Below are 25,206 nucleotides of genomic sequence, written 5' to 3' on the forward strand. Positions count from 1 at the left end.
GTATAGAGACCAAATGGGGTAGAATGGTTGTTAGAATTCATTGGAGGGTCAAAAGGATGAAAGTCTCTGTAAGAGAAAAGGACAGATTTGTAGGAGGTGAGTGTATGGGACAGAGAGCATATGTGTAGGCTGCGGTCAGACAGAGAAATTTCAGAATTGATGAAGTTAGAGATTGTACAGTTACTGGAGATTATAAAATCGCGTGCGTGTGCACGTTGGTGAGCATGTGCAAGTTGGTGAGGTGTGGCGGAGCATGAGTTCACTGGAGTACAGGAGTGAGAGCAGATGGACAGTAGAAGGATCATCGGGGACATCCACATGAATATTAAACTCCCCAAGAATCAATGTAAGGATGGAGACTGAGAGAAGTATGGTGAAAAAGGGATCACAATGATTCAGAAAGTGATCAAAATGATGGTCACGACTAGTAATTGGAGTGGATGGTAAAGGAAGATGATATGGGCTTCAAGGGAAGGGAAATAGAGAGATGGGGAAGGTGGGATGGTGCAAAAACAGCACTGGGGAGAGAAAAGGAAGCCGACTCTTTCTTCCTTCCCAGTGAATCACGGGTAGTCGGAGAAGACGAGGCCCACTCTAGAGAGAACAGCAGGGGAGACTGTCATCTGGAATGGCCCAGATTTCAGTGATGGCAAAGAGGAGCAGTGACTGTATCAGGAACGGGTCAATAATGAAGAAATGCTTCCCCATGATGGAGTGAAGTTTCCATAGGCCACAGACTAACAGATCCTTGCATCTTTGGAGGGGATGTTTAAGTGTTAGTAGGGCAGAGTGTTGCATACAGCTTAGGTGTGATTGCCTCTCTTTGTCTGTACATGTCACCTCTCCTGGAATTCATTGAATTCAATGAATTCAATGAATTCATTGTGGCTATAGACAGAAAGGCCGGTAAGCTGGAGGTTGTGGGGAGAGGCTCAGCACGGCCACATGGCCGTGCAAATTCGCCCTTTCTCCGGCTGAATATCGGCTACCCGACCTTCTGCGAGCCCCCCAAAACGGCCTCTAGACAGGCCGTGGGGCACGACGGGGATGGTAGTTCGGTAGGCGGAGACGATTGCTCTCCAGAGGGAGCATCAGACTATGACTCCCAGAGGTCTTTGGGTCTCGAGCCTGCACAGGAAGAAGGAGAATATAGTGTAACCCCCCAAAAAGAAAGTTATCTGCAAACCCCTACCCTTCTCCCTCCTGCTATGAGACCACTGATTCTCCTGGAGGCAATATTGTCTAGTGATTTAGAGGTGGGCTTCAGCTACTGACAGAGCACATTATTTTACATATCAACCTCTGCCAGTCTTCACACCATCCGAGCTCCTGTTTTGTCCTAAATGCTAGCCTCTTTGCTCTCAAGGACCCAAGGACCTGCACCTCTCTCCCACATTCTGCCTCTAGACTGAAACGCCCTCCCTACTCATATTTGATAATCTCTTGAAGCTTTGTAGAAATATATTACACTGGGCATTGCTTCCTGCATTCGCCCCAACGTGCAAATGTAGGCAGAGACCATGTCTAACAAGTTTGTCATATGGTACTTTCACAAGCATACAGTACAGAGCTTTGCACGCTGTTATTGCTCAATAAATACCGCTGACTGAAAGATGAAAATCGAACTTCTCCTGCTCATGAAAAGTCAGGGCTTTTGGAAAAAACACCATTATGTTTGTGTCATTTGTAAAGCAAAGGTTATGTCATGTTCAAACTCATGAGTAACCCCATACCTAGAGTGACTGCTAATACCAGTGTGAAAATGAATCTTTAAATTTCTTATCCATGGAAAATATTTTTCCTTGCCTTTTGGTAGTCTTTAGAAACTTCCGTGACTTTGAAGTGCTTTTTTGTCTTAGCTTTACAATTTTGTTGGGCTTAGTATAGTGCTCTGCACACACTAAGCGCTCAATAAATATGATTGAATGAATGACAGTTACTCCCCCTCGCTTCAAAGACTTACTGAAGGCACGTCACCTCCAAAAGGCCTTCCCTGAGTAAGCCTTCTTTTCCCTTTCTTCAACTTCCTTCTCCATCGCCCTGACTAGTTCCTTTCATTCATCCTTCTCCCAGCCCCACCGCACATATGTGCGTATCTGTAAGTTATTTATTTGTATTAATGTCTTTTTCCACCTCTGGACTGTAAGCTCGTTTTGGGCATGAAATGCGTCTGCTTATTTTTATATTGTACTCTCCCAAGCGATTAGTACAGTGCTGTACTAATACACACAGTAAAGCACTCAATAAAAAAGATCAATTAACTGACTGACTGCACACAATTGAACAAACCCCTCAGGGAATCACCAAATCAGTTATTGCTGTTGATTATCTCACCCCACCTCTTAAATTTCCTTGACCCCACCATGTTCCCTCTACCCCAGCCCTCCAGTCGGTCCATCCCAGATCTGCTCTCCCAAAGCATTTGACCTGCCCCCTCCTCCTCCTCCATCCAACCCCTCTCTACCCCTTTTGTAATCCCCACCTCCACCCCTCTCCCCCAACCCAAATTTGTAATCCTGTCCCAGCGCCACCCTTCGTGCCCCTCCCCTTGCGCCAGCCCATCAACTCACTGACACCCAACCCCTCCCTACCCCTCGCCCCGTCCCCTCCCCAGAACATCCGCCACAGCCTCAGCCAAGTGTGGCCTGTGGAACCCCTTCTCTATCATGTGGAAACTTCCCTTTACTATTGAACTGTTCCTGACCTAAGCAGTGCTCCTCCTAGCCATCACTGAAACCTCACTCTCTCCCGATGATATGGTCTCCCCTGCAGCCCACTCTAGAGGGAACCTCATCTTCACCCACTCCCCCGATTCACTGGGACAGGGGAAGATGCTTTCTCCCCAGTGCCTCGTTTGCATCATTCCACCGCCCCCATCCCTTTCTTTCCCTTCTTTCAGAGCCCATATCATCCGCCTCTACCACCCACTCCAGATTCTAGTAATGGTCATCTACCTACCCCCAGGCCCTACCTCCAACGTTTATAAACATTTTGATCCCTTTCTCACATCCTGCCGGTCTCAGCTCCGCAACATTGCCAAGATCCGCCCTTTCCTCTCCATCCAAACCGCTACCCAGCTCCTTCAAGCTCTCATCCTATCCCGTGTGCACTACTGCATCAACCTTCTCTCTGATCTCCCATCCTCGTGTCTCTCCCCACTTCATTCCATACTTCATGTTGCTGACCGGATTGTCTTTGTCCAGAAACGCTCTGGGCATGTTACTACCTGCCTCAAAAAATTCCAGTGGCTACCAATCAATCTGCGCATCAGGCAGAAACTCCTAACCCTCGCCTTCAAGGCTCTACATCACCTCGCACCCTCCTACCTCACCTCCCTTCTCTCCTTCTACAGCCCAGCCCGCACCCTCCACTCCTCTGCCGCTAATCTCCTCACCGTGCCCCTTTCTCGCCTGTCCCGCCGTCGACCCCCGGCCCACGTCATCCCCCTGGCCTGGAATGCCCTCCCTCCCAACATCTGCCAAGATAGCTCTCTTCCTCCGTTCAAGGCCCTACTGAGAGCTCATCTCCTCCAGGAGGCCTTCCCAGACTGATCCCCCTCCTTCCTCTCCCCCTCGCCCCCCCATCCCCCGTATTACCTCCTTCCCTTCCCCACAGCACCTGTATATATGTATATATGTTTGTACATATTCATTACTCCATTTATTTATTTATTTTACTTGTACATATCTATTCTATTTATTTCATTTTGTTAATATGTTTGGTTTTGTTTTCTGTCTCCCCCTTCTAGACTGCGAGCCCACTGTTGGGTAGGGACTGTCTCTATATGTTGCCAACTTGTACTTCCCAAGCGCTTAGTACAGTGCTCTGCACACAGTAAGCACTCAATAAATACGATTGATTGATTGATTGATACCAACCCACAGCACTGGATCACCTCCACACTCTGCCTCCTTCGCTCGTGTGCACCAGCCGCAAAGCAGTGCTAGTGGAAATCTAGATATCAGGCCGACCTCGTCCACTCCAAGTTTATCCTTGCATGCTTTAACTCTGCTCTCTCCTCTGCTTCGCAAAATTATTTCCCCATCATTATCGACATCCAAGCCCATTGCCCTTGCCAGTTGTTCCGGTCGATCAACTCCCTCCTCAAGTTCCCTATCCCACTGCCTCTTCCATCCCTTACCCTAATTCTCTGGGGACCTAGTTTATTGAGAAAATTGAAACCATCAAGCATGATTGTCCTAAAATCTCTCTTCCCCCTGCGTCTTCTTCAACTCTCCCATCTTTTCCAGGTGTAGCTCAAGAGGATTAGAGGAGTTAGGTGGGTGTTTGGTACTGACCCAGCATCTACTTCTGGAAATTGGGACTGGGGCTCTGTGCATGTCACTGGTTCTGTTTGACTTGATTGTGGGTCCAAAAGGACGCAGGAATTGAACTGTATAGAGGGGTATAAACTGTATAAACCTCACCCGTGCCAGTCCAACACGTTTTAAGATTTGGTCTGCCTCTGAAGTTTATAAGAATATGTTTCTTGTTCTAGGTCACTCTTTACTATAGAGGGATTACCAGGTGTATTGTCCCCTTCCATTGGCTTTCTAACCTTAGAACCTCAGACCTTTACTGTAAATGCTTTCCCCAGACTCAACTCCCATCATCAATGGTTTTGTTTCCTTATATTGCCTCTATAACGTATCTCTTATCGTCATAAAGAAATCATGATATTTGATGATGATGATGATAATAATACTTGGTATGTGTTCATTATGTGCCAGGCATCTTTCTAAGCGCTAAGGTAGATACAAAGTAATCAGGTTGGACACAATCCCTGTCCCATATTGGGCTCTCAGTCTTAATCCCTGTTTTACAGATGACGTAACTGAGGCAGAGAGAAGTGAAGTCACACAGCAGACACGTAGCAGAGCTAAGACTAGAGCTCACTGCCTTTCACTCCCAGGAGAGTGCTCTTTCCACTAGGCAACCCTGCTTCCCAGTTTAGAGAAAAAGACAAGCATTAAAATAAATTAGATAAGAACACGAGTTCTGTAGAGTTAAGTGTGGGGTTGAATAAAGGGTACAAATCCAAGAAAGCATGCGAAAGGAGAGGTAGTAGAGGAAATAAGGGCTTAGTCGAGAAAGGCCTCAGAGAGGAACTATGATTTTAATAAGGCTATGAAAGTGGGGAGGAGCGATCGTCTGTTGGATGTGGAGGCGGGAGATGTAGGCAAGAGGATAGGAGCAAGACCAAGATACATATCTACTTTATTTAACACCAGCCTCCCTCTCTAGTTGGTAAACTCTCACAAGCCCTTAGCACAAAGTAAATGCTCGAATTCTATTTGAAGCATTGACTACGTAGAACTGACCCATACGGGAGACAATATGAAATCAACATGAAGAACAATAAACTATCAAGGAAGGGGCTTGAGTCTTGCAAATGCATTTAGGATACAGTTATGAAGCTCTTGTACAGAAATCCATGGGGAAGGATGAGAGCAAATTTCCAAGAAAAACACAACTATGTAGGGCACCTCAGGCTGCTGTTATTCATTCAACCGTATTTATTGAGCGCTTACTGTGTGCAGAGCACTGTACTAAACGCTATTAGAGGAGAGAGGTGAAAGATCTGGGTTATAGTACGAAGTCAACGAAGTAAGATGGGGCGCAATTTGATAGAATGCTTTAAAGTCTGTGGTAAAGGATTTATGTTTGATGTGGAGGTGGATGGGCAACTACTGGAGATTCTTGGAATGGTAAACATGATGTGAAGTTTTTCAGAAAAAATGATTGGGGCATTGGATGAATTGTGGATTGGAGTGGGGACTCATACTCGTCCTGGTTCCGAGTGTTGTTTTTCATGTTCTGATTTTCTGGGAGGATCTTCCTGTGTTTAAATATTAAATTCCCTCTGTGAAACCTAGCAGAATCTTCTGAGTCCCTTCCCAAGTTCCAGAACCTTCCCAGAGGATGCGTTCATTCATTTATTCAATCGTATCGATTGAGTGCTTACTATGTACAGAGATTGTACTAAGCGTTTGGGAAAGTATAATACAGAAATAGAGACAATCCCTGCCCACAACGAGCTCACAGTCTAGAGGGGGAGACAGACATCAATATAAGTAAACAGACAAGATAAATAACTAAAATTACAGATAGAGGCATAAATACTGTGGGGCCGGGAGGGGGGAAAGAGTAAAAGGAGCAAGTCAGGTTGACGTGGAAGGGAGTGGGAGTTGAGGGAAAGGGGGGCTTAGTCTGGGAAGGCCTCTTGGAGGAGATGTGCCTTCAGTAAGGCATTGAAAAGGGAAAGTAACTGTCTGGAACATTTGAGGAGGGAGGGCGTTCCAGGCCAGAAGTAGAACGTGGGCCAAGGATCGACAGCAATACAGGAGAGATCAAAGGAAACCAGAGGAGCGAAGGATTCGGGCTGGGCTGTAGGAGAGAAGGGAGTTGTTAAGAGGGGGAAAGGTGAAGGAGAGCTTTAAAGCCAATGGTGAGGAGTTTTTGTTTGATACGGAGGTGTACAGGCAACCACTGCAGCTTCTGAGGAGAGGGGTGACATGCCCTGACAGTTTCCACAGAAAGATAATCCAGGAAACGGAGTGAAGTAAAGACTGGAGTGGGGAGAGGCAGGAGGTTGGGATGTTAGAAAGGAAGCTGATATAGTAATCTAGGCGGGATAGTATGAGTGATTGAACTAACGTGGTAGAAGTTTCGATGGAGAGGAAAGGGCGTATTTTAGAAACGTTGTGAAGGGGGGATCGACAGGATTTGGTGTTCGATTTGATATGTGGGTTGCATGAGATAGCGGAGTCAAGGATGAACGCTAACGTTGCCAGTATGTGAGACGGGAAGGATGGCTGTGCCATCTACAGTGACGGGAAAGTTCGGGAGAGGACAGGTTTGGGGGGAATATAAACAGCTCTGTTTTGGACATGTTAAATTTGAGCTGATGGGAGGGCATCCAAACAGAGCTCCTGGTTCATCTGAAGCTTAGAGAATGCTGTATCCACTACAATCTCTATTGATGCTTTTCTGAGTTGCTCCAAACACCTAGTTGAATAGGAAGAAAGAAAGAAAGAAAGAAAGAATAGGAAGAATAAGAAGAAAGCCCTGTACTAACTAGTGGTATTCTTGGCATTGAGTGACCCTTATAGCTTTCCTGGGTGTACTGAGAGGGCAACATTTTGCATGGTTTAGAGAGAGGAAAGGTTTAGAGACATTTTCCTTTACTGTTAATTAACTGCCTGCCTGTCTCTTCATTGCCTCCCCTTTCTCGCCTCCTTCACTCTCCCAGCCAAAGGATACGAGTCTACAGCAACCCAGGGGGGCAGGAAAGAGAAATATTCTGGAGAGATAACTTGCCAAATTCAGAATGTGTTCACAAGTTATTCCTGGGAAACAAATGGTAAAAAGAGCATCTAAAAAGACTTTGATCTGACACCATCTTATGAGTAGTTCAGATTCAGATCACTTGGTTTTTTTAGAAAAATCTTAATTTGCTTTCCTTTCTAAAAATTATTGAAAATGAGGGAAAAAAGGGAATAAGATTAACTTCTTGCAACCTCTTGTTGAATTAAGTAAAGAATTTTCTTTTTCAGAAATCTTCCGGCTAAATCAGTATAGGAAGCTTTACATCACCAGAAAGAGTATGAGTAAAAGTAAAGAGTAAAAACCAGAACAGAAAATTGGTGTATGATTAATTTGTGAAGTCACTGAACTTGAATAAATCAAGGCCAAATCACAAACACATTCAAATGCATTAATCTTCTCTACTTCACTCCTATGTGTGAGGGAGGCAAAAGAGGGTAGAAGCAGATGTTGAGACAGCTACCTGCCCTGCACCTGCCAAAAAAACCTACCTAAGCAGCCGACACTCAATTTTGAAGTGGATATCCAGTAGTCAAGTCAGAGAAGCAGATCTCTCTCTCTACCTGGCTGCCTGTGTACCCTTTCCCATTTCTCCAATTGGTACATTAGCAGGTTCCCTGCCTAGCCTACTTTCCTTCTTCTGGAACATGTCTGGAGTTGATGGGCTGGGAGAGAGGTGAAAGAGAAGAGCTTAATTTGTCCAAAGTTAATTTCCTTCTCTACACTACAAAATCACCTTCTTCACCTACCTTTCCTATCACAGTTGATGCCACCATCTTCCTTGGCTCCCAATCCTGTAACCTTGGCCTGTATCCTCAACTCCAACCTCATATAACCCCCACAGTCATTCTGTCACCAGATCAGTTGATCATATCTATTGAGTACATATTGTGTTTAGAGCCCTGTACTAAGCACTTGGAAAAGTACAATATAATCAAGTTGGTAGACATGTTCCCACAAGGAGTTTATAGTCTACAGGGAGAGACAGACATTTAATTATGGATATTTCGTACGTACTGTGGCCTGAGGGGGTGGTGATTAATTAACTGTACAAATCCAAATCCAAGAACGACCCAGAAAGAAGAGGGAGTAGGGGAGAGCTCAGTCGTGGAAGGCCTCTCAAAAGACACGTGATGTTTTTATTTTTGATACGGCTTTGATGGTCTGTTAGATATGAAAAAGTGGAGAGTTCCAGGCCAGAAGGAGGACATGGGAAAGGGTTCGATGGTATGATAAACTAGAGTGAGGTACAGTGAGCACGCTTATATATTTTATATAAGCTGACCCACGCTTCTATATTTTAATGTTTGCCTCCCCGAATGGAATGTAAGCTCCTTGAAGGCAGGGAGACTCTGAATACAGATTGGAGGGGATAAAGGAGAGAATTGGAAGAGTGGAACTGGAGACAGCAGGTGAAGGCAACTTGAGCAAAGAAGACAACTTGCTCAAAATGTTTGGAGAGGAATGGTAGGAGAGAGATGGGGTAATAACTAGAGGGAGCCATGGAGTCAAAGGAAAGTTTTTTAGGATAACAATAATAATAATATAATGATAATGATGGTATTTGTTTAGTGCCTACTACGTGTCAAGTACTATTCTAAGTGCTTGGGTAGATACAAGGTAATCACGTTGTCCCACCTGGGCTCACAATCTTAATCTCCATTTTACATATGAGATCACTGAGGCACAGAGAAGTTATATGACTTGCCCAAAGTCACACAGCTGACAAGAGGGGGTGCTGGGAATTATACCCACGACCTAATCCCATACTCTTTCCACTAAGCCACGCTGCATGTTGGAAAGAAATGGGGCTGTGAAAGTGAATGTTTGAGGGTGGTAGTCAGGGAGGGTAGAAAGTACTTGATAAGGTTTACATAAGGAAATGTTTTGATAAGGTGCAAAGCGATGTGGTTGAAGGCACAGGTTGGGGGGTAGACTTTGAGAGGAGACGGAGTATCTCCTCTGGAGATTCTGCTGGAAACCACGGGAGAGTTGAAGAGGGGGCAGAAGAAGGGAGGGGCTAGAGGGGAATAGGATAGATTTCAGGGAGATTCCTTCATTCCTTCTTGACCCCATCCATCTTTCTGAGCACCTCACTCCCCACCTCGCCGCCCTCTCCTCTCTACCCAGTCTTGATGATCAGATTACTGCTCTCAACTCTACCCTTTCTACTCAGCTAGAATCACTCGCTCCCCTTTCTCTTCGCCGCTCTCGTACCACTAACCCACAGCCCTGGATCACTGCCACTGTCCGCCTCCTTCGCTCTTATGCTCCAGCTGCCGAACGCTGCTGGCGAAAGTCTAAACACCATGCCAACCTCGTTCACTTCAGCTTTATCCTTTCCTGCCTTAACTCAGCCCTCTCCTCTGCCAGACAAATCTATTTCTCCTCCCTTCTTGACGCCCATGCCCATCACCCCCGCCAGCTCTTCCGTACATTCATCTACCTTCTCAGGCCCCCGGTTCCTCCCCCTCCTCCTTCCCTCACTCCCAACGATGTGGCCTCCGACTTCACTAACAAAATTAAATCCATCAGGTCCGACCTCCACAAAGTCACTTCCCCCCCTTCTCCAACCCCCCGGCTCTCAACACTCTCTGCTACTCTTCCATTCTTCCCAGCTGTATCCTCAGAGGAGCTCTCCTCCCTTCTCTCAAGTGCTACTCCGGCCACCTGTGCTTCTGACCCCATTCCCTCTCATCTCATGAAATCTCTCGCTCCATCCCTTCTCCGCTCCTTAACTTCCATCTTCAACCGCTCACTCTCCACTGGTTCCTTCCCTTCTGCCTTCAAACATGCCTATGTCTCTCCCATCCTAAAAATACCCTCTCTTGACCCCACCTCACCTTCTAGTTATAGCCCCATATCCCTCCAAACATTCCTTTCCAAACTCCTTGAACGAGGTGTCTACACGCGCTGCCTAGAATTCCTCAACACCAACTCTCTCCTCGACCCCCTCCAGTCTGGCTTCCGTCCCCTACATTCCACGGAAACTGCCCTCTCAAAGGTCACCAATGACCTCCTGCTTGCCAAATCCAACGGCTCATACTCTGTCCTAATCCTCCTCGACCTCTCAGCTGCCTTCGACACTGTGGACCATCCCCTTCTCCTCAACACGCTATCTGACCTTGGCTTCACAGACCACGTCCTCTCCTGGTTCTCCTCTTATCTCTCCGGTCACTCATTCTCAGTCTCTTTAGCAGGCTCCTCCTCCCCCTCCCATCCCCTTATTGTTGGGGTTCCCTAAGGTTCAGTGCTTGGTCCCCTTCTGTTCTCGATCTACACGCACTCCCTTGATGACCTCATTCGCTCCCACGGCTTCAACTATCATCTCTACGCTGATGACACCCAGATCTACATTTCTGCCCCTGCTCTCTCCCCCTCTCTCCAGGCTCGCATCTGCTCCTGCCTTCAGAACATCTCCATCTGGATGTCTGCCCGCCACCTAAAACTCAACATGTCCAAGACTGAGCTCCTTGTCTTTCCTCCCAAACCCTGCCCTCTCCCTGACTTTCCCATCTCTGTTGACGTCACTACCATCCTTCCCGTCTCACAAGCCCGCAACATTGGTGTCATCCTCGACTCCGCTCTCTCATTCACCTCTCACATCTAAGCCGTCACCAAAACCTGTCGGTCTCAGCTCCGCAACATTGCCAAGATCCGCCCTTTCCTCTCCATCCATACCGCTACCCTGCTCGTTCAAGCTCTCATCCTATCCCGTCTGGACTACTGCATCAGCCTTCTCTCTGATCTCCCATCCTCGTGTCTCTCCCCACTTCAATCCATACTTCATGCTGCTGCTCGGATTGTCTTTGTCCAGAAACGCTCCGGGCCGTCCCGCCATCGACCCCCGGCCCACGTCATCCCCAGGGCCTGGAATGCCCTCCCTCTGCCCATCCGCCAAGCTAGCTCTCTTCCTCCCTTCAAGGCCCTGCTGAGAGCTCACCTCCTCCAGGAGGCCTTCCCAGACTGAGCCCCTTCCTTCCTCTCCCCCTCGTCCCCCTCTCTATCCCCCCATCTTACCTCCTTCCCTTCCCCACAGCACCTGTATATATGTATATATGTTTGTACATATTTATTACTCTATTTATTTATTTATTTATTTTCCTTGTACATATCTATTCCATTTATTTTATTTTGTTAGTATGTTTGGTTTTGTTCTCTGTCTCCCCCTTTTATTCTGTGAGCCCACTGTTGGGTAGGGACTGTCTGTATATGTTGCCAACTTGTACTTCCCAAGCGCTTAGTACAGTGCTCTACACACAGTAAGCGCTCAATAAATATGATTGATTGATTGATTGATTGGACCCATACACCCCTCCCACCCTTTCTATCTTCGTGTGGGTGTTCGCAGCTCGGGATACCAGTGGGAATTGTGGCAGAAGGACCCGGGGGTACCTGGGGAACGCCCGATCCAATTCGGATCATGTAGCTGGCAAGGTGCACAGTCCCGATACACTCTTTATGATGAGACTCTCTTGGCCTTTTATTTTGCCCTGCTGGATACCCCGGGCACCCGCCCAGTGACCCCAAAGATCCCTCTCCAGGTTATTAAGCCTATATGGATTGGCAATCCTCTCCCACCGAGGGCCGCCCAAAGTGCTACCGTAAAGCAATTCATTCATTCATTCGATCGTATTTATTGAGCGATTACTGTATGCAGAACACTGTACTAAGGTCCTAGGAAGTACAAGTCGGCAACATGTAGAGATGGTCCCTATCCAACAACGGGCTCACAGTCTAGAAGGGAGAGACAAACAACAAAACAAAACATGTAGACAGGTGTCAAAATCGTCAGAACAAATAGAATTATAGCTATATGCACATCATTAACAAAAGAAATAGAATAGTAAATACATACAAATAAAATAGAGTAATAAATCTGAACAAATAGATACAGGTGCTGTGCGGAGGGGAAGGAGATAAGGCTGGAGGGTGGGGATGAGGAAAGAAAAAAGGAGGTTCAGTCTGGGAAGGCCTCCTGAAGGAAGTTAGCTCTCAGTAGAGCTGTGAAGGTAGGAAGAGAGCCAACTTGGCGGATGTGTGGAGGGAGGCATTCCAGGCCAGGGGAACGACGTGGGTCGGGGATCAACAGCGGGACAGGCGAGAAGGAGGCACAGTGAGGAGGTTAGCTACAGAGGAGCGGAGGGTGCGGGTTGGGCTGTAGAAGGGGAGAAGGGAGATGAGGTAGGAGGGGGCGAGGTGATGGAGAGCTTTGAAGCCGAGAGTGAGGGGTATTTGCTTGATTCGTAGGTTGACAGGCAACCACTGGAGATTTGTGAGGAGGGGAGTGACATTCCCAGAGCGTTTCTGTTGAAAGATAATCCGGCAGCAGAGTGAAGTATAGACTGAAGCAGGGAGACACAGGAAGATGGGAGATCAGAAAGGAGGCCGATGCAGTAATCCAGTCGGTATAGGATGAGAGCTTGAACCAGCAAGGTAGCGGTTTGGATGGAGAGGAAAGGACGGATCTTGGCGATGTTGTGGAGGTGAGACCGGACGCTTTTGGTGACGGATTGGATGTGTGGGCTGAATGAAAGAGTGGAGTCGAGGATTGCGGGCTTGTGAGACAGAAAGGATGGTAGTGTCGTCTACAGTGACGGGAAAGTCAGGGAGAGGACAGGTTTTGGGAGAGAAGATAAACAATGGATTCTCTATATTCACCATCCCGTGGAGGACGCTGGGACCACGAACCCGGGGCGCTTGACCGCGTTGGTGGAGGCCATGGACCCCGTTGTGGGAGATTAGGATTGGGACCCAGCCTCTCCTATCGTTGAGGCGCCTCCAATGTCTTCTCTGGGTACTGTGATAGAGGAATGGGAGGAAGACTAATCTACCGACGGATCTGCCCGTCAAACGGGAGGGACTATGACATTGGGAACTTCTGGGCGAGCGGGAGAAGGCAGGAGCCATTGAGCCCTGAACCGGTCGAACACTCCGGAAACTGATCCAAGGTTCCACCCAGGAGGCAGAACTGGAAGAGGTCTTCTTGGCAGAAGCCCAGACCATATACACAAACTCCTATGCAGTATGGGCCGGGGCCACTCAGTGGTTAGGGCACTGGAAGGCGGAGGGGTGGCTGGTCTGCAACCGCCCGTATGGGTACAGAATATTTGGGAAAACCTGTATGCCGTCGGTTCTGAAAAGTCCCTGGCCATAAGACACGTATCTGCACACCAAAGGGATGCATCTCTTGGAGCCCACTGGAACAATGAGGCTGACCAATCTGTCTTGGCCCCGGAGGTCGACTCCATGTCCGCCCAATGGGGCAAGGATTCCCTCTTCAGGCTAGCTTAGGCCCTTCACCAATGGGTGGGACATACTGGGGCAGATGATCTATTGCATCAGTGCTGTGCCCGCTGCTGGCCCTTACTGCAACAGCAGGCTCGGAAAGTTGTCTCCAACTGCGAAAACTGGCACCGTTTCCAGGGGGGGTCAGGCCTTCCGGAACATGAGGGAAGGCAAGGTTTTATGGGGACAGTGGCATACTGTTGTTGTTGGGACCCTCCCACCCTCCCCGCAAGGCTGAAGGTTTATCCTGACTAGAGTGGAAATGCTGGGTGGCCTGGGCCTTGTGCATATATGCTCTAGGGCCCACGTCTGGCAGGTTCTAGTAGGGCCTAGCCACTGGTTCTCCCACCTCCCAGTGCCCCAGGAAAGCCAATCTGACAATGGATCCCATTTTAAGACCCGACCCCTGCAGACTTGGGCCCGGGACCAGGCAGTACAGTCGACTTTTCACATGCCATATCGTCCGCAAGCCAATGGACCCCTGAAAGGACAGCTTAGTTTACAAACACGACATACGCCAGACGCAGCCCCCCCAACCTCTCCAGTGGTGGGTCCGTCACCTCTGGGAGGCGGTCTGCACGCTAAACAATAGGCAGATACCCACCGGCAGCCCCAAGGGCTGTGCCTTTGATGGCATGGAAAGTGCATATCCTGCCACCCTCCCATGAGAGGGACACTGGAGGAGCGTGTCATTATTCGGCATCCCAGAAAGGTCGCCTATAGGTTAACCTTACGAAGCCTCTAACTGGGCAAACCTGGGATGATGCCGATCTGGAATGCCCACTAACTCTGGTGAGGCTTGGTGATCCTTCAAGACCTAGACCCTTCTCTCTTGCAGACACCACGCTTCGGAGAGGGGGAATGATGACATCGCTCTATGAAGCTGCTCGGCCTATTCATCATCTTGGTCCTGAAGCGTGGAGGAACCCGCGGCAACACCTTCTTGAAGCCCTTGGCGGGACCTGAACATTTCGAACTGTTGGGTTTATGGGCGTGACCCATTGAATGGAGAAGTGGGATATCCCCTTATATCCTATCCTTATGGGAACTCTACCTGGTCCGATGCAATGGGAGCCCCTCATCCCTGCAGCCACAGCCCTGACTCTGAACCAGCAAATGCACCACGTACCTTAAGGTGAGTGGGTGGACTGACCATGCTGTCTTCCCGTTATGCTTCCACAATATTGACACCAAATTCTGGAAGGGCAACAGTTCCCACATATGTGATGCTGCTAAACTACGGGATGGGCGTCGAGTTGCAGCCGGCCACTGCAGCTGTCACCGAGAAGTGTGTGGACGTCTGCTTTTACGGCTTGCTCACTGCCAATAGGACCTTTGGCAATCGTGGCACTGCCTGCCTATTTTGTTGTGGCACCCATGCATATCGATGGCTCCTTACTGAGTGGGGAGGAGTGTGCTTCCTAGGTTTTGTGCTCCTGGCTGTCTGCCACACTCGGAGTCGCCCAGAGGGCTGACTCAAAAACCATCAGGGGGCCCCAGTCTCAGAGTCGGAGCGTTTTTTCGGGATAATGTTTCCTGCGTATGGGTTTGCCCGGGCTGCTCGCTAAATACTTATCCTAGATAAACTAGTTGAACAGATAAACAATGACACTGCTGTCAGCCTCATGGCCCTCAGGGACGAAAGAGAGCCATATGAACGACCGTCCTGCAGAACCGGATGGCCCCTGACTTCCTCCTCGCCAGCCAAGGGGGCTCTGCAAGCATAGTGGAAAAGGAATGTTGCTCCTTTATCTCGGACACCTCTAGATACGTGGACGCAATTGTTGCTGATATGTACCATGGAGTTGACCAGTACCATGATGATGACACCATTGGAGGAGTTTGGGACCGGTTCGAAAGACGCTAAGAACTGGGGGAGCTCGCAATTCTATGAGTTGCTGCTACTTTTGCTCCTGGCAGGAGGCTTAGTGGGAGGATGTTCGTTACTAAGTTGCTGTTGGTCGGCCCTATCCACACAGGTGCAACGAACACTACAGCCACCCCCGGCTCCCGCTTCTATGCGCAATCTTAAGATCGTTGTAGTCCACCAGTCATCCTCCATACTTCCGGTCTGCACACTTTGAGGGCTCCGCCTCCCGCACTTCTGGACAGGGTATGGGCCCTGTCCTCTGCCCCAAACCATGGATCCACTTTCCCGGTTTCCATGACCAGCCAGGGAAGGACCTTGGTCAAAATGCTATCTGTGATGTAACTTCTCTAGCCGGAGGGGGCGGGGCAGAAAGATAGGTGTCACTGATGGCGGTGGTTGTTCCGGATGGCCACCATGTCGCCGGGAGACTAAGGAATTAGTCTGACAGCATGTGACTGCCGAACGTTTTAATAAAGTCTTACTGGTAAGGCCGAAGACCGAATAGGGGGTAATGCACCTGGCGGGCTCATTTCCTTAAGGAAAAAGGTCCCGAGTGTCCGATACAACGGGCTTATATACTGCTGTTGCTGATCACAGTGATAGGTAGATTTGAAAACAGTGGGGACTGGATTGGTGAAGATTTGGTACAGAGCTGGGCGGAGTCCATCTCCTTATTTGGTTTGGTTCCTGGACCCATCCAGTGGGCTGCAGGGTCTAAGACCCATACCAAATATGGGAACAGGACCGTGTACATTCAAACAATATCTGCAACCTTTCCATGGTGCATGGGGGGCCCCCATCATTACGTCCGTGCAGACCAAATAAGGTATGGGAGATGAAAGGGGCAGAGATTGAGCAAGGAGAGTATGGAAGCCGGGACGGCCCAAGTCACACGTAATAAATACCTGTCGCTTCTGACCTTCTGGCCAGAAGACCGAGACGTGCAGCAACAGCAGGAGAAGCAGCAGCAGCAGCAGCAACAGCAGCAACAGCAGCAGGAGCAGCAGCAGCAGCAGCAGCAGCAGCAGCAGCAGCAGCAGCAGCAGGAGCAGCAGCCCACGTGTCTTTCTCTGCTCAGAAGGCAAGACGCCCGTTCTGCAACTAGGACCAAGACATTGAGGAAAGGTCCATGGGTCGGGTGAGTGTCTCGCCGAACGTTCGTGGGTGGGATCCAGGTGCTCTACTACGGACGGGTAACGTAAGTGGATTAATCCTGTGTAGGGAGAGTATGTGGCAAGAGCTAGCCGCCTCACCAAGTGCGGGAAACGTAAGTGAATTCTTCCCTTGTGGGAAAGCACGAGGATTCTTCCCGTGTAGGAAAGCACGCGGCGAGAGCTAGCCGCCTCACCCAGGTGCGAGTAACGTATAAGTGTGTTCCTCCCGTTAAGAAAGCTCTAGGATTACTAATTAATCACATTCCTTCCGAAAGGGAAGTTAAATTCATTACTCCTAAACAATCAAATAATTCAATTCGCCTCGCGGATTTGATTTTATATAATACTCAGACTTTCCGACCCCGGCCTCTCTCTCTTTTCTCTCGCTGCGCCGATTCGCGAACGAACCCGTCCCCTGGCGACGGGTAACAGGCACAGAGAAGTTAAATAACTTGTCCAAGGTCACATAACAAAGAAGTGGTGGAAACGGCATTGGACCCAGGTCCTTCTGGCTCCCAGTTCCGGACTCTACTCTAACTCTGCTTTACTCTCCCGAGAGCTTGGAATCGTGCTGTGCACCAATCAATTAGTCAATTCTATGGTTTGATTGACTGACTCTTTAAGAGTAGGTTCTGAATTACTGCTATTGATTAATTAATTTACTGTTTGGCCGATGAGTGCACCGACAGAACATTCGGATCTACTACCTGCAGAACGGTAGTCTTTCTTATATCAAGTATTGTCCACACAATTTTCCCACTCTCTATGATGGCTTTCTAGGGACTTGATTCGGCATGCAGAGACAGAAGAGAATTTTGTGTTTCAGTCTAGTTTCACCTCCTGGATATAGGGAAGCAGCCTCTACCTCACCCAACTAAAATCTCAACGTGGTCGTGGGCGAGTGGGCGAGGGGGAGTGGAGCGGGGGAAATTTATCTCAGGCTCTTCCAGGGGAGAACACTCTGATGGCTACCCCAGAACTCACCCAGAGCCCTGGGAAGCTCTGCTGGCTGTTGCTTTCGGGGCCGTAACCTCTCTGTCGGGATCATGGGGGTGGACCATGGTTTGTCTGGATGAAGGAGTCCTACTCACTGAGCAGGGAGGCAAGAGATTCTGATGCCCAAAGGTCAGGCTAGTTTTATCCGCTCTGTTCACTATGGGCTCTGGGGAAATGGAGGCCAGAAGTCACAGCTGAGCTGCGGGAAGCCTTGCTCAGGAGCACTAATGAATCTACGCTGCTAATATCATTGCTACTGTTTTATTGCTCCTGTATTTCAATTGTTAACCTCCCGCTCCTCCAGCATTTACCCTCCTGACCTCACCATGAACTATCAATTCCCTTGCTCCCAACTGCCATTCCCATTCCTCACCTTCCCCTTCCCTTCTCCCACTCAGCTTATTCCCTCCTTTTCCCTCACCAACACCGCTCCCACTCACCCCCTACCCAGGATCCATCTATACCAGCACCAACTCTCAACTCCTCCGTCCCAGACCTCTCCCTCCCCTCCTCGCCGCCCCCACCCCATCCCATTTCTCCTTTACGATCGCCACTCCTCTTCCCACTCTCCCCTCCTAGGCCCCCGCCAACTCATCCCAATCCAAACACTCCCCACCCCTCGCACCCTTCCCCCTCCCTCCCCTCCCTCCACAGCTGCCACCAAGTGTGGACTCGTGAACCCCCGCACCGTTATAGGTAAGTTCCCTTTCATCCTGGACCTATTCCTTTCCAGGTCTCTACTCCTCTTCGCCCTAACTGAAACATGGCTGTCTCCGGACGACAAGGTCTCTCCTGCTGCTCTCTCCAGTGGAGGCCTCTTCCTCTCCCACTCCGCCAGACTCAACGGAAAAGGAGGAGGTGTCGGTTTCCTTCTGGTGCCCCAATGTCGCTTTCACATTATCCCTCCTCCCCATTCCCTTTCCTTCCCTTCCTTTGAGGCCCACATTATTGGCCTCTACCACCCCCTCCAGATTCTCGTGGCCGTTAACTACAGAACCCCCCTGGCCCCACCTCCAACTTCATTAACGATTTCGACCCCTTCCTCATCTTGCTTCTCTTTTTCCATGCCCACTCTGATCCTCCAAGACTTCAACATCCACATGGATATCCCTGGTGACTCCTCTGCCTCCCGCCATCTATCTCTTCTTCAGGCTGCCAACCTCTTGCTCCACCGCACCTCGACCACTCACCAACTTGTTCACACCCTCGACCTCATCATCTCCTACCGCTACAATGTCTCCACCCTCACCAACTCTGAAATCCCTCTCTCTGATCATAACCTTCTCACCTGCCTCCTCACTCACACTCCTTTCCCCTGTAAATCCATATTACTCCCTCACAGAGATCTCTGCTCTCTTGACCCCATCCAACTTTCTGAGCGCCTCACACCCCACCTCGCCCCGCTTTCATCTCTACCCAACCGTGATGATCAGATTACGGCTCTCAACTATACCCTTTCTACTCAGCTAGACTCGCACACTCCCCTTTCTCTTCACCGCTCTCGTACCACAAACCCACAGCTCTGGATCACTGCCACTGTCCACCTCCTTCGCTCTTATGCTCGAGGTGCCGAACGCTGCTGGCGAAAGTCTAAACACCATGCCAACCTCGTTCACTTCAGGTTTATCCTTTCCTGCCTAGAATTCCTCAACAACAACTCTCTCCTCGACCCCCTCCAGTCTGGCTTCCGTCCCCTACATTCCACGGAAATTGCCCTCTCAAAGGTCACCAATGACCTCCTGCTTGCCAAATCCAACGGCTCATACTCTGTCCTAATCCTCCTCGACCTCTCAACTGCCTTCGACACTGTGGACCATCCCCTTCTCCTCAACACGCTATCTGACCTTGGCTTCACAGACTCCGGCCTCTCCTGGTTCTCCTCTTATCTCTCCGATCGCTCTTTCTCAGTCTCTTTAGCAGGGTCCTCCTCCCCCTCACATCCTCTTACTGTGGGGGTTCCCCAAGGTTCAGTACTTGGTCCCCTTCTGTTCTCAACCTACACGCACTCCCTTGGTGACCTCATTCGCTCCCACGGCTTCCACTATCATCTCTACGCCGATGACACCCAGATCTACATCTCTGCCCCTGCTCCCTCCCCCTCGCTCCAGGCTCGCATCTCCTCCTGCCTTCAGGACATCTCCATCTGGATGTCTGCCCGCCACCTAAAACTCAACATGTCGAAGACTGAACTCCTTGTCTTCCCTCCCAAACCTTGCCCTCTCCCTGACTTTCCCATCTCTGTTGACGGCACTACCATCCTTCCCGTCTCACAAGCCCGCAACCTTGGTGTCATCCTCGACTCCGCTCTCTCATTCACCCCTCACATCCAAGCCGTCACCAAAACCTGCCGGTCTCAGCTCCACAACATTGCCAAGATCCGCCCTTTCCTCTCCATCCATACCGCTACCCTGCTCGGTCAAACTCTCATCCTATCCCGTCTGGACTACTGCATCAGCCTTCTCTCTGATCTCCCATCCCCGTGTCTCTCTCCACTTCAATCCATACTTCATGTTGCTGCCCGGATTATCTTTGTCCAGAAACGCTCTGGGCATATTACTCCCCTCCTCAATAATCTCCAGTGGCTACCAATCAATCTGCGCATCAGGCAGAAATTCCTCACCCTGGGATTCAAGGCTCTCCATCACCTCGCCCCCTCCTACCTCACCTCCCTTCTCTCCTTCTACAGCCCAGCCCGCACCCTCCGCTCCTCCGCCGCTAATCTCCTCACCGTACCTCTTTCTCGCCTGTCCCGCCATCGACCCCCGGCCCACGTCATCCCCAGGGCCTGGAATGCCCTCCCTCTGCCCATCCGCCAAGCTAGCTCTCTTCCTCCCTTCAAGGCCCTGCTGAGAGCTCACCTCCTCCAGGAGGCCTTCCCAGACTGAGCCCCTTCCTTCCTCTCCCCCTCGTCCCCCTCTCCATCCCCCCATCTTACCTCCTTCTCTTCCCCACAGCACCTGTACATGTATATATGTTTGTACATATTTATTACTCTATTTATTTATTTATTTATTTTACTTGTACATATCTATTCTATTTATTTTATTTTGTTAGTATGCTTGGGTTTTTTTTCTCTGTCTCCCCCTTTTAGACTGTGAACTCAATGTTGGGTAGGGACTGTCTCTATATGTTGCAATTTGTACTTCCCAAGCTCTTTTTACAGTGCTCTGCACATAATAAGTGCTCAATAAATATGATTGATTGATTAACTCAGCCCTCTCCTCTGCAAGACAAAACTATTTCTCCTCCCTTATTGACACCCATGCCCATCATCCCCGTCAGCTCTTCCGTACATTCAACTCCCTTCTCAGGCCCCCGGTTCCTCCGCCTTCTCCTTCCCTCAGCCCCAAATATCTGGCCTCCTACTTCATTAACAAAATTACCTCCATCAGGCCTGACCTCCCCAAAGTCAATCCCCCAGCTTCTCCAACCACCCGGCCCTCAACGCACTCTGCTACTCTCCCATCCTTCCCAGCAGTATCCTCAGAAGAGCTCTCCTCCTCCTCACAAGTGCTACTCCGGCCACCTGTGCTTCTGACCCCATTCCCTCTCATCTCATGAAATCCCTCACTCCGTCCCTTCTCCCCTCCTTAACTTCCATCTTCAACAGCTCATTCTCCACCGGTTCCTTCCCGTCTGCCTTCAAACATGCCCATGTCTCTCCCATCCTAAAAAACCTTCTTCTGACCCCACCTCACCTTCTAGTTATCGCCCACTCTCCCTCATACTATTCCTTAGCAAACTCTTTGAACGAATCGTTTACCCGTGCTGCCTAGAATTCCTCAACACCAACTCTCCCCTCGACCCCCTCCAATCTGGGTTCCGTCCCCTACATTCGATGGAAACCCGCCATCTCAAAGGTCACCAATGACGTCCTGCTTGCCAAATCCAACGGCCCATACTCTATCCTAATCCTCCTCGACCTCCCAGCTGCCTTCGACACTGCGGACCACCCCATTCTCCTCAATACGCTATCCAACCTTGGCTTCACAGACTCTGTCCTCTCCTGGTTCGCCTCATCTCTCTGGCCGTTCATACAAGTCTCTTTTACGGGCCCCTCCTCCCCCCATTCCCTTACTGTAGGGGTTCCTCAAGGATCCGTTCTTGGTCCCCTTCTGTTCTCGATCTGCACTTACTCCCTTGGTGAACTCATTCGCTCCCACGGCTTCAACTATCATCTCTACGCTGATGACACCCAAATTTATATCTCTGTCCCTGCTCTCTCTCCCTCCCTCCAGGCTCATGTCTCCTTCTGCCTTCAGGACATCTCCATCTGGATGTCTGCCCGCCATCTAACACAACATGTCCAAGACTGAACCCCTTATCTTCCCTCCCAAACCCTGCCCTATCCCTGACATTCCCATCACTGTTGACGGCAGTACCATCCTTCCCGTCTCACAAGCCCGCAACCTTGGTGTCATCCTCGACTCTGCTCTCTCGTTCACCCCTCACATCCAATTCGTCACCAAATCCTGCCGGTCTCACCTCCGCAACATCGCCAAAATCCGCCCTTTCCTCTCCATCCAAACTGCTACTCTGCTCATTCAATCTCTCATCCTATCCCGACTGGATTACTGCATCAGCCTCCTGTCCGATCTCCTATCCTCCTGTCTCTCCCCACTTCGATCCATACTTCACGCCGCTGCCCGGATCGTCTTGGTACGGAAACGCTCTGGGCATGTTACTCCCCTCCTCACAAATCTCCAGTGGCTACCAATCAATCTATGCATCAGGCAAAAACTCCTCACCCTCGGCTTAAAGGCTCCCCATCACCTTGCCACCTCCTAACTCACTTCCCTTCTCTCTTTCTACAGCCCAACAGCCCAGCCCGCAACCTCTGCTCCTCTGCCGCTAACATCCTCACTGTGCTTCGTTCTTGCCTGTCCCGCCGTCGACCCCGGGCCCACGTCCTCCCCCTGGCCTGGAATGCCCTCCCTCCGCACATCCGCCAAGCTAGCTCTCTTCCTTCTTTCAAAGCCCTACTGAGAGCTCACCTCCTCCAGGCGGCCTTCCCAGACTGAGCCCCCTCCTTTCTCTCCTCCTCCTCCCCATCCCCTTCCCCCCGCTTTACCTCCTTCCCCTCCCCACAGCACCTGTATATATGTATATGTTTGTACATATTTATTACTTTATTTATTTATTTTACTTGTACATATCTATTCATTTTATTTGATTGATATGTATTGTTTTGTTGTCTGTCACCCCGTTCTAGACCATGAGCCCGCTGTTGGGTAGGGACCGTCCCTATATGTTGCAAACATTTGCTTCCCAAGAGCTTAGTGCAGTGCTTTGCACACAGTAAGCCCTCAATAAATACAATTGAGTGAATCAATGAATGAATGTGGACCCGGTTCAGCTCCCTAGCTTCAAGGTGGATTTTCCTGGGACCTACTTCAGCACAGTGACTCCTGTGAAGTGAGCTCTGGGACCTGGGTTAGCAGCTTGGCATAACTGAGGACGCCTTGGTCTTTGGAACCTATGATATGGGTTATGGCTCTGCCCCATGGTACCTTGGAGTGTTCTAGGAAGTGGGTCAGAGCCTCACTGTCACCTTAGGACCACTGGGGAGGAGCTGGATACCTGGGCAAGTGGCCCAGCACCTGTACAGAAGGCCCTGGGACTTGGTTCAGAATCCCAGCAACCTTAGGGATTGTTCTGGATTTACACAGCACTGCAATTCCATAAGGGGAGGAACTTGGAACCTGAGACTACACACCTATGTGTTAACCCTTGGGATCTGGAGAGTACTCCAGGACCCATGAGTAGGGTCCTGGCCTTGTGTCAGCATCCGAGCACCTATACCAAAAGTTCTGGGCCTCGGGCCAGCAAGCCATAAGTGGTAGGCTGGGCCCAAAGACCAGGTTTAGCACCATAGTTCTAACAGGGAGGGACATGAAGCAGTATGAGTTGGTGGTTTGGGCATGGGCCTGGGAGTCAGAAGGTCATGGATTCTAATCCTAGCTTTGTCACCTGGCTGCTGTGTGAGCTTGGACAAGTCTATTAACTTCTCTGTGCCTCAGTTCCCTCATCTGTAAAATAGGGATTAAGACTGCCAACGCTATGTGGGGCAGGGACTGTGTCCAACCCCATTCTCTTGTACATACCCCAATGTTTAGAAGAGTTCCTGGCACATAGTAAGTGCTTAATAAACACCATTATCGTTATCATTATTATTATTATTATTAGACCTTGTTCAGAACTTTGACATATACGTGTTGAGCTTTCTGACTTGGTCCAACACCCCAGCACCTGTGGGGAAGGCCTGGCCCACGTATCTTGGGTTTTGGTTCTGCACCCAAGCACCTCCGGGGAGGGTCTTATGTTCTGGACCAGCATCCCAACAGCAACGGTAGTGAGGGTCCTCTGGCTGCTTGGAAGAAATCTCTGGTGTTAAGACAACTTCGGTTCCTTGTGACCCTATCAATCAGTCAATCATATTTATTGACAGTAACTGCTTAGAAATTGCTAGGGAGAATGACCACAATGAACTTACAGACTAAAGGGGAGACAGACATTAATAGAAAATTGGTTAATTAATAAGTGGTATGTACATAAGTGCTGTGGGGTTGAGTTGTGGGGTAAATAAAGGGGGTAAATCCCTTGTGGTGTCAAGCACTCTACTAAGCACTCTACTAAATACAAGGAAGAAGGAGAACAGTTATTGAATCCCCACTTTGCAGATGAGGGAACTGAGGCACTTGTCCAAATTCACACAGCAGGAAAGTCGCAGAACCAGGATTAGAATCCAAGTCCTCTGACCTCCAAAGCTATGCACTTTCCACTAGTCCACACTGCTTCTCAAAATTCAATGCAATAACCAGGTTCAGGTTCTTGTGGAAGCACCTTCAGGAGAGACAAGGCCATCTGCATTGGACATCGCGAAGAGGGCACATTCAAACGTAAGGATGTGTTATAATCCAGACCGGATAAGATTCCCGAATAGAGTATGTGGAACCTCTCAGTGCCTTGACACTTGGTTGAGTGGTAAACTCTTTCGGGAGGGAATGGGATTAAAGGAACCTGATTTGGAGCGAGGTTGGGATCTCCGTGTTCTCTACACGACACCTCACGGGGAGCGGTTACAGGTACATAACAAATACCATAATTACTACCATTAGGAGTGAGAAAACGCCCTGAACATCCGCCTCCCGCGTCCTCCGCGTTCCGCAAACTGGCCGTGGCTCCCCCACGGGGCATGTTGTGAGTGGTAGTTCGGTAGGCGGAATTGAACGCGCAATAGTACGATATTTGTTCCCAACTTGTACTTCCCAAGCGCTTAGTATAGTGCTTTGCACGCAGTAAGCTCTCAATAAATACAATTGATTGAATGAATGAATGAAGCATCGCACTACAAATCCCAAAATTATTTGTTCCCTTTAGCCGCCATGACACTCCCCCTCTCCTTCCGATAGGGCGTTACCTGGTGGCGAGCCCCGCTGCGGGCTATGATGGGAGTTGTAGTTCGGTATGCGGAGGTGAACGCTGTCTAGAACGAGCATCACCCTACCACTCACAGAAGTCTTTTGGCCCGAGCCAGAAGGCCACTCTCCCACACCTCGCGACAGGGCCTAA

The 25,206-nt window shown here is 49.6% G+C and overlaps 1 pseudogene; it reads left to right on the forward strand.

The window, feature by feature from the left end:
• Positions 1-285: 285 nt before the first annotated feature.
• LOC119924222 lies at positions 286-25,206 on the forward strand (annotated as a pseudogene).

This window comes from Tachyglossus aculeatus, unplaced genomic scaffold, assembly GCF_015852505.1.
Source record: "Tachyglossus aculeatus isolate mTacAcu1 unplaced genomic scaffold, mTacAcu1.pri scaffold_88_arrow_ctg1, whole genome shotgun sequence".
Classification (NCBI taxonomy): Eukaryota; Metazoa; Chordata; class Mammalia; order Monotremata; family Tachyglossidae; genus Tachyglossus; species Tachyglossus aculeatus.